Here is a 9,315-nt window from a genome sequence, read left to right on the forward strand (position 1 = left end):
ATTAATAGAATGGAAAAAGATTAATATACAGAATATATGTTAAAAATTTGAACACCAAGCAAATAAACCTAGGATAAATACAAAAAAGATGTTAAAATTTAGAGGAGAAATATGGAAATAAGAACATAGAAATGATGATGAAATGAAAAGCTGATTCTTTGAAAAGATGAATAAAATTGATAAAGCCTTATAAAAGGCCAAAAATAGGCCCAAAAAACTGAGAATAGAAATAGCATAATATCTCCAAAATTATAAAACACCTAAACTATCAGAAGCCTAAGATAAAAACACTAAATAGTATGATCTCAGAAAATGAAATAGATCTAGCTATAAATAAACTACCCAAAAAATATTGGTCCTGATAGCATTACAGAATTATAACAAGCTTTTAAAGAACAATTAGCACCTATACTTTACAAATTATTCTCAAGGAAAAAAAAAGCATCCTATCAGAATCCTTTTATGAGACACATATAATCTTAATGCCCATGTTAGGGAAAGATAAACCACAAATAAAATCACAAGTTGATATCATTAATGAACATTGACTCAATAATTTTAAACAAAATTCCATCAGACTACAGCAATTTCATCATTTATTATGATCAAGAAGGATTTATACCAAAGATGAGAGGATGGTTCAATATTAGGAAAACGATTAACATAATTAATCATATTATACACCAAAAACATCCCAAACTACATGATCATTTAAATCGTTGCAGAAAAAGCCTTTGACAGAATACAATTCTCTTTTATGCTAAAACCTTACAAAGTATAGGCATAGAGAACTTTTAAAAAATGTCAGGAAAAGCATCTAACTAAAACAAAAAACAAACTTCATATGTGATAGGGATTCACTAAGACCTTTCCAATAAATATAGGAATGAAGGAAGGATATCCACTCTTCTTACTATTATTTGATAGAGTTTGAGAAATGCTAGCTATAGAAGACAAGAATAAAAAAGTAAAAGAATAAAGAGAGGTAAAGAACAGACAAAACTATCCCAGTTCACTGATACCATGGTTTTAAACTTGGAAAATCATAGGGAATCTTTAAAGATACTAATTGAGATAATAACTTGAGGAAATTTACTCTTTTATTGATATGCCAGTAAATGTGCCAAGAATTTGATTAAATGATAACAAAATTCATTTTGAAAAAAAATCTAGAGGGTCAAATTACATTATAAGTCTGTAGTCACTAAAACCACCTGGCATTTGTTAAAAAAAAAAAACAAAAAACCAATACTGTGTATTGGCTCCAAAGCAGAAGAGTGGTAAGGGTAGGCAATTGGGGGCAAGTGACTTGCCTAGGGTCACACAGCTGGGAAGTGTCTGAGGCCAGATTTGAACCTAGGACTTCCTGTCTTTAGGCCTGACTCTTAATCCACTGAGCTACCCAGCTGCCCCCTAAAAGATGTATTCTTAACCAAATGAGATAGAAGCAATTATACAAAATAAAAAGATAACTTTGATTACATAAAACTGAAAAGTTTCTGCACAGATAAAATTAATATACTTAGAATCAGAAAACAAATGGTAGAATGAGAAAATAAATCTTCAAATCAAATTTCTTTGATTAGATTTTGGTTAAAACCAATATAACAGTATCCCAGATATATGAACAAGCATTTCTCAAAAGAACTGTAGCATATTCACAACCACATAAATTATGTTCCAAATCGCTAGAGAAGTACAAATCAGAAAAGCCCTGAAAAATCACCTTACACCTTACAAATAGATAAACATGAAAAAAACCACAACAGTCATTATTAGAGGGGTTATAGAAGGATAAACATACTAATTCACTGTTGATGGTACTATAAGATGATACAACTAACTACTTTGGAAAGTAATTTGGAATTATGCAAATAGAATGACTATAATATCCAATATCTGTATCCTTTAAAGAAGGTCTCCATTAAGAGCTACAGCAAGGACACTATTGATAAAAAAGAAAGCGTCCATATACATCAAACTATTAATCACAACACTTTTTGTGATTGCTAAGATTGGGGAAAAAAAGTAGATATTTATCAACTGGGGAAGGGTTAAAAAATTTATAGTACATGATGTCATGAAATATTACTGTGATGCACTAAATAAAGTATATGATAAAAATGAGAAGCATGGAAAAATTCTATATGAACTGATACAGAGTAAAGTAAGCAGTCAAGAATATAATATAAAATGTAACTTAGAACAATGTAAGTGGAAAGAACCGCACCCCGAAAATACAAAAGTGAATTGAAAAAATATAAAGATCAAATATGATTTAAAATGAAGAGATATAAACAGACACTCCCAATCCATAATTTCATAGCAATGGGAGTTCCATAGATGTCACACACTGCATGTTTTCAGACTTTTCTGATGTATTGATCAGTTGTACTGATTTTTTCCCTCTTGAAAAAAAATACTATTTGATATATTAGTTAGTTCTCTGAGAGGGAGAGGGTAAAGAATTCTGGGGATAACTGATGATGTAAGAATCAGAATATAGTAATAAAAAACATTTAAAAACTTTAAAGAGTATGTAAGGCCTTTAGGGGCAGGGATTTTGCTTGTCTCTGTATCCCTAGCATTTAATATGGGGCACACAGTTAAGGACATGATAAATACTTGTTGCCTTGTTGCTTTACAAAGATGATGGTGCTGAACAAGAAGTTTGCTCAGTATTCTAGGTTTAATGCAATCTGATTCTCCTTTCCTGCCCATAGACTTCTTTCACCTCATTTAATTAAAGCCCCATTACAGGTTCTCATTCTTTGCCCTACTCTTTTAAATCCATCTTTGTGATCTATCCTCTATGGTTAAGTTTGCTTATATATAAACTTTCCCTTAATCAATCCGGGCTCTTATCTCCTCTCTCCCTTTCCTTTCTGTTTCTCTTGAGTGAAATGTATTTCTTCACTCAGCATTCTTTCATGCTTTGTTTCAGATAAAAATAAGGTTCAAATGCTTCCTGTTCCCCATATCCCTTCCTCCTGGTTTGTATAGTTTTGTACTTTGTATCCATAATTTCCCCCACTCATTATTTCTCCTCTTCTCTTTCATCAAAACCTAATAAAATGACTAACAGCTCCCTAATGTCTTGCTGGATTTCCTTTATCACTCCTGGTGATATTAAGCTTCTAAGAGGATTCTTATGCCATCTTCCATTAGAATATAAACATTTTATCTTTCTTTAGTTACTCTCATATTCCATTTCTCTTAAACTCCTGTGTTTATGTTTCTAGGAATTCTTTGAAACTTCCCATTTCATTAAAGATTGCCTTTTCCTCCTTTTGAATTCTATTGAGTTTTGCTTAGTTTTTTTTATGATTATAAGATTTTATTTTTTTGCTTTTTGGACCATCTTTCCATGTTTGCACTCCTTCAAAGTTCTGACTACCAAATATTTTATGATCTTGACTGTAGCTCCTTGGTACTTGAATGCTTTCTCACTACTTGTATTTTCCCCCCTTTGACCTAAAAGGTCTGGATTTTGGCTATAAAATTCTTAGTTTTCATTCTGAAATTTCCTTGAGGAGGTATTCAATTAATTCTTCTATTTTTCCCTATGCCTTCTGGTTTGAAGAGAGCTGGGGAGATTCAAATATTATCTCAGTCACTTTCTAACTATGACCTTGGATAAATCACTTAAATTTTCTTGCCTCAGCAGCCCTATTTGTAAATTGGAAATATGCATAACATCTACCTCACAGAATTGTTATAAGGATCAAATGAGATAATGTATATGAAACACGTTGTAAACTTTAAGTTTTATATAAATGCTAGCTATTAATTTCACTATTACCATCACTATTATTTCCCAACTTCAAACTTTTATGTTATTACCAGGCTCTGCTTACTTTAAAAAAACAAACAAACAAAAAAAACCCTTACCTTCAACCTTATAATCGACACTTATAATCAGTTCCAAAGCTGAAGAGTAGTAAAGGCTAGGCAATTGGGGTCAAGTGACTTGCCCAGGGTCACATTTGAACCCAGGAACTCCTATCGCTAGGCCAGGCACTTTAGCCACTAAGCTACCCAGCTGCCCTCCTGCATGCTTCTTGAGGGAATATCTATGCTATACTCTATTCGGTTTCTGTCCTCAGATCCTGCCACTGCTTTTTTCTGAGTATTAAATGTTAATCTTAGGGACAATTCAGTGTGGGAATCCACAAGTTGTCCAAGGCCCTGGATGACTTGATACAGAGCCTCTCTGGTTAAGCTCCCGCTCTGAGTCTGATCCTGAGCAATGAAACTGTGGCTGTACTCCATTGGTGCTGTATTGGATTACTGTTGGGCGAAGCCCCCTTTGGCCAGCTAGGAACTTTGCTGCAGGCCCCACTTGGGTCTGAGCTCCTGCCCTCCACCTTCCACTGCAGGCTTCAGACTAGGCAGGGACCTGCTCTACTCTTCAGCAGTTCCTCATGGCTGCTGCTTGCTTCTGCCCCTATTTCTTTCCCAGAAAGAATCCTCAGCTATAGCTGGGACCTCTTTCTCTTGGTCACATGGAAGGCCCCACAGCATCCTGTTGCCTAGGCCCTGTTCCTAATATCTCTAGATAGGGGCTCTGTCTCAATATGCAGATCTGAATTAGAGGGAAAATGATTCCTTATGATTTTTATTTTATTGATCAATCAAGACTCAGTCTGGTACATTTTTCTAGATCTTTGTACATGGGGAGAGCCAGGCTATACACTTTTCTCCGCTCTGCCAAACTTTGAATGAGTAGTTTTATTTCATTGATGAGGTTGGAAGTCATAATGCAAAGTATTTGGAAAAGAGTGAGAGGAGAGGAAATAGAGGTATTGATTGTAGAACAGTGTCTTCAGTTTAGCCACAACCATCTGATATAGTGCTTAGATATGTAAGCTATGGCAATAAAACAAGAAATGGAGAAAAAATGCAAACATAAGGAAAGCAGAATTATCATTTTTTTTCAAATGATAGAGTGGTACCCATAGAGAACCTAGAAAATCAACTAAAAATTTAATTAAAATGATGAAAACTTTCAGCATAATTGTAGCATATAAAATAAATGTACACAAATCATTAACATTTCTATATAATACAAAGCCTAGCAGTAAGAGATAAAAAGAGAAATTCCACTAAGGGACAGCTAGGTAGCTCAGGGTATAGAATGCCAGGCCTGGAGTCAAGAGGATCTGGGTTCAAATCTGAAATTGGATACTTCTTCCTAGCTGTGTGCCCCTTGGACAAGTCACTTAACCCCATTTGCCTACTCTTGCCCTTTTTGTCTTAAGAGTTGTTACTAAGTCAGAAAGTAATGGTTTAAAAAAAAAAGAAGGGGTTAAGATGGCAGCAGAGTAAGAAGCAGCTCTTAACCTCTCCTGACCAAAACACACAAAACTCCTCAAGGGGACATAAAAACAAGTCCAGACGAACAGAGGAACCCCACAACAGGGCACAGCGTGGAAGGTACGTGGAATCCAGGCATTTCCATGCTATAAAGGGGTGAAACAGCTCTCACTAAATCGCGGGCTGAACAACCACCCCACCCCCACCCCCTCCACACACAACATCTAAAGCTCTGAAGCCAGCTAAAAAGAAATAGAGCAAGTTTGGGGCACCCATCGAGTCATTGGCAGCTCCGGGGCCTGTTCCTGAGAGCAGCAAGATTTAGGACCCCAATAAGCCAAAAAACGCATGCGAAATCTGAGCGCGGGAACAGAGAGTGGACGCAGAGCGCGGGCTGAGAGTGCAGGCACAGCGGAGGCGTGGGTGGAGGCAGACACAGCCAGGAACTAAAGCCTAAGTGGGGAACCAGTGTGGACGGGTATACGACTGTGGAAGCAGCGCCCTGAGACTTGTAAAGGAACCTCTGGCAGAGGACCAAGCAAGGGGGTCCACCAGGGGGCTTGACCTTGGAAAAAACCAGAACTCAGACCTCAGGAGCCAATAGACCGCGGACAGACACTGAGCGCGAGGATAAATCTGAGAAGCTGCTGGGCTAACAATGGCTACTCAGTCTCAGGAAGTTCAGAAGAGAAAGAACAACAACAAGAAAAAGAAGTCTTTAACACTCGACAGCTTTTACACAAAGAAAATCCAGACAACCTAGCAAACAGAGGAGGAGAACAAACAAGCATCCGGACCCTCCTCAAATAAGGAAAACTCCTCACAAGCTATGGAAGAGTTCAAAACTGAGATTTTGAGGAAAATGGAAGAGATCTGGCAAGAAACTAACTGTTTAAAAGGTAGAATCATGCAATTGGAAAGTGTGGCTCAGAAATTGAACACCAGAAATGACCAGATTGAAAAGGAATACCAGAAGATTAAGGCCGAAAACCAGAAGATTATGGCCGAAAACCAGAAGATTATGGCCTAAAACCGAAAGATTATAGCCGAAAATCAATCCCTAAAGGCTAGAATTGAGCAAGTAGAAACTAATGATCTCTCAAGACAACAAGAACAAATAAAACAAAGCCAAAAGACTGAAAAAATAGAAGGAAACATGAAATATCTCAATGAGAGAGTGACAGACCAAGAAAACCAGTCTAGAAGAGACAATTTGAGAATAATTGGTCTTCCAGAAAAACCAGAAATTCATAGAAACCTGGACTCCATACTAACAGAAATAATTCAGCAAAATTGCCCTGAAGTCCTACAACAAGAGGGCAATATAGACATTGAAAGGATTCATAGAACACCTGCGGCATTCGATCAAGAAAGGAAAACACCAAGAAATATCATTGCAAAATTCAAGAGTTTCCAAGCAAAAGAAAAAATCTTACAAGAAGCCAGAAAGAAACAATTCAAATATCAAGGAGCACCAATCAGGATCACACAGGATCTGGCAGCCTCCACGCTAAAAGATCGCAAGGCTTGGAATACGATATTCAGAAAGGCAAGAGAGCTGGGCCTGCAACCACGGATCAACTACCCATCAAAATTGACTATATATTTCCAGGGGAAAGTATGGGCATTCAACAGAATTGAAGAATTCCAGGTATTTGCACAGAAAAGACCAGGGCTAAATGGAAAGTTTGATATCCAACCACAAAAATCGAGAGAAACCTGAAAAGGTAAATAAGATACAGAGGGGAAAGAAAGAAAACATACAATTTTTAAATTTGCCTTTTTAAGGGCCTCAGTGAGATCTAATTATCTGTATTCCTATGTAGAGAAATGTTATATATAATTCTCTGTAGTGAACTCTATTCACTATTATAATATTTACTATTATAGTATTCAGAAGAATAATTCACAGGGTGAGGGTGGAACACTAAATAATCTAAGAAGGCATGGGGGATGGGAAAGAGTGGGTGAATAGCAGGGGACACCAAGAGAAACTTGAGTGAATAAGAAAATAGAATATTCTATTACACACAAAGAGGGCATGGGAGGGAGAGGGGACAAATACTATTATAAGAAGGAGAGGAAGAGAGCATAAAGAGGTAATAAACAAACCTTATTCTCAGTGTAATCAACCCGGAGAGGGAAGAGTAGCTATACTATCCATTGGGAAATAAAACTCTTATCTAACCCTTCTGAGAAAGTTAGAAGGGATAAACCAAGGGGAGCAGGGGAGTGGGGAGGTCAAAAAAAGGGAGGGGAGAAGAGGGAGGGAATTCATAAGGCCTTTAAAAAAAAAGAGGGGGGGAAAAATAAGGGAGGGGGTAGAAAGGAAAGTTAATCAAGGGAGGGGATAAGGGATAGGGTCTTAATAGCAATCCACTGGTTAAAAAACTGGTAGCTTAAGGAGAAGGGGTAGGAATGGGGGAGGATTTGAAAATGTCAGCAAATGCACAACTGATGATTATAACTCTGAATGTGAATGGGATGAACTCGCTCATAAAACGGAAGCAAATAGCAGAGTGGATTAAAAACCAAAATCCCACCATATGTTGTCTACAAGAAACACATATGAGGCGGGTGGACATACACAAGTTTAAGGTTCAGGGTTTGAGCAAAATCTTTTGGGCGTCAAATGAGAAAAAGAAGGCAGGAGTGGCTATTATGATTTCTGACAAAGCCAAAGTAAAAATAGATATGATTAAAAAAGGCAGGGAAGGTCATTACATCCTGATTAAAGGCAGTATAAACAATGAGGAAATAACACTGCTCAATATGTATGCACCAAGTGGCATAGCACCCAAATTCATAAAGGAGAAACTGGCAGAGCTCAAGAAGGAAATAGATAGTAAAACCATACTATTGGGAGATCTAAATATTCCTCTTTCAGATCTAGATAAATCAAACCGAAAAACAAATAAGAAAGAGGTAAGAGAGGTGAATGAAGTCCTAGAAAAATTAGATCTAATTGATATGTGGAGAAAAATAAATAGGGACAAAAAGGAATACACCTTCTTCTCAGCTGCACATGGCACATTCACAAAGATTGACCATGTAATAGGGCATAGAATCATTGCAAACAAATGCAAAAGAGCAGAAATAATAAATGTAACCTTCTCAGATCATAATGCAATAAAAATAATAATTAGTGAGGGCACTTGGACAGGAAAATCAAAAACTAATTGGAAATTAAATAATATGATTCTTCAAAACCAATTGGTCAAAGAAGGAATCATAGAAACAATCAACAATTTCATTGAAGAAAATGACAATGATGAGACATCCTATCAAAATCTGAGGGATGCGGCCAAGGCAGTACTCAGGGGGAAATTTATATCCTTGAGTGCATATATTAACAAATTAAGGAGGGCAGAGATCAATGAATTGGGCATGCAACTCAAAAAATTAGAAAGTGAGCAAATCAAAAATCCCCAGATGAAAACTAAATTGGAAATACTAAAAACCAAAGGAGAAATTAATAAAATCGAAAGTAAAAGAACTATTGAATTAATAAATAAGACTAGAAGCTGGTACTTTGAAAAAACAGATAAAATAGACAAAGTACTGGTCAATCTAATAAAAAAAAGGAAAGAAGAAAACCAAATTGATAGTATCAAAGATGAAAAGGGAGACCTCACCGCTAATGAAGGGGAAATTAAGGCAATCATTAAAAACTATTTTGCCCAATTATATGGCAATAAATATAACAATTTAGGAGATATGGACGAATATTTACAAAAATATAAACTGCCTAGACTAACAGCAGAAGAAATAGAATACCTAAATAATCCCATATCAGAAAAAGAAATTGAACAAGCCATCAAAGAACTCCCTAAGAAAAAATCGCCAGGGCCTGATGGATTCACAAGTGAATTCTATCAGACATTCAAAGAGCAACTAATCCCAATACTATACAAATTATTTGATATGATAAGCAAAGAAGGAGTCCTACCAAATTCCTTTTATGACACAAATATGGTACTGATTCCAAAGCCAGGGAGA

The 9,315-nt window shown here is 36.4% G+C and overlaps 1 protein-coding gene across 4 annotated transcripts in view; it reads right to left on the reverse strand.

Moving 5' to 3' along the window:
• Window positions 1-9,315, reverse strand: part of LOC123242484 (amyloid beta precursor protein) — a 174,294-nt gene that overhangs the window by 90,041 nt on the left and 74,938 nt on the right. The window lies entirely within an intron of this gene.

Source organism: Gracilinanus agilis, chromosome 3 (genome assembly GCF_016433145.1).
Source record: "Gracilinanus agilis isolate LMUSP501 chromosome 3, AgileGrace, whole genome shotgun sequence".
NCBI lineage: Eukaryota > Metazoa > Chordata > Mammalia > Didelphimorphia > Didelphidae > Gracilinanus > Gracilinanus agilis.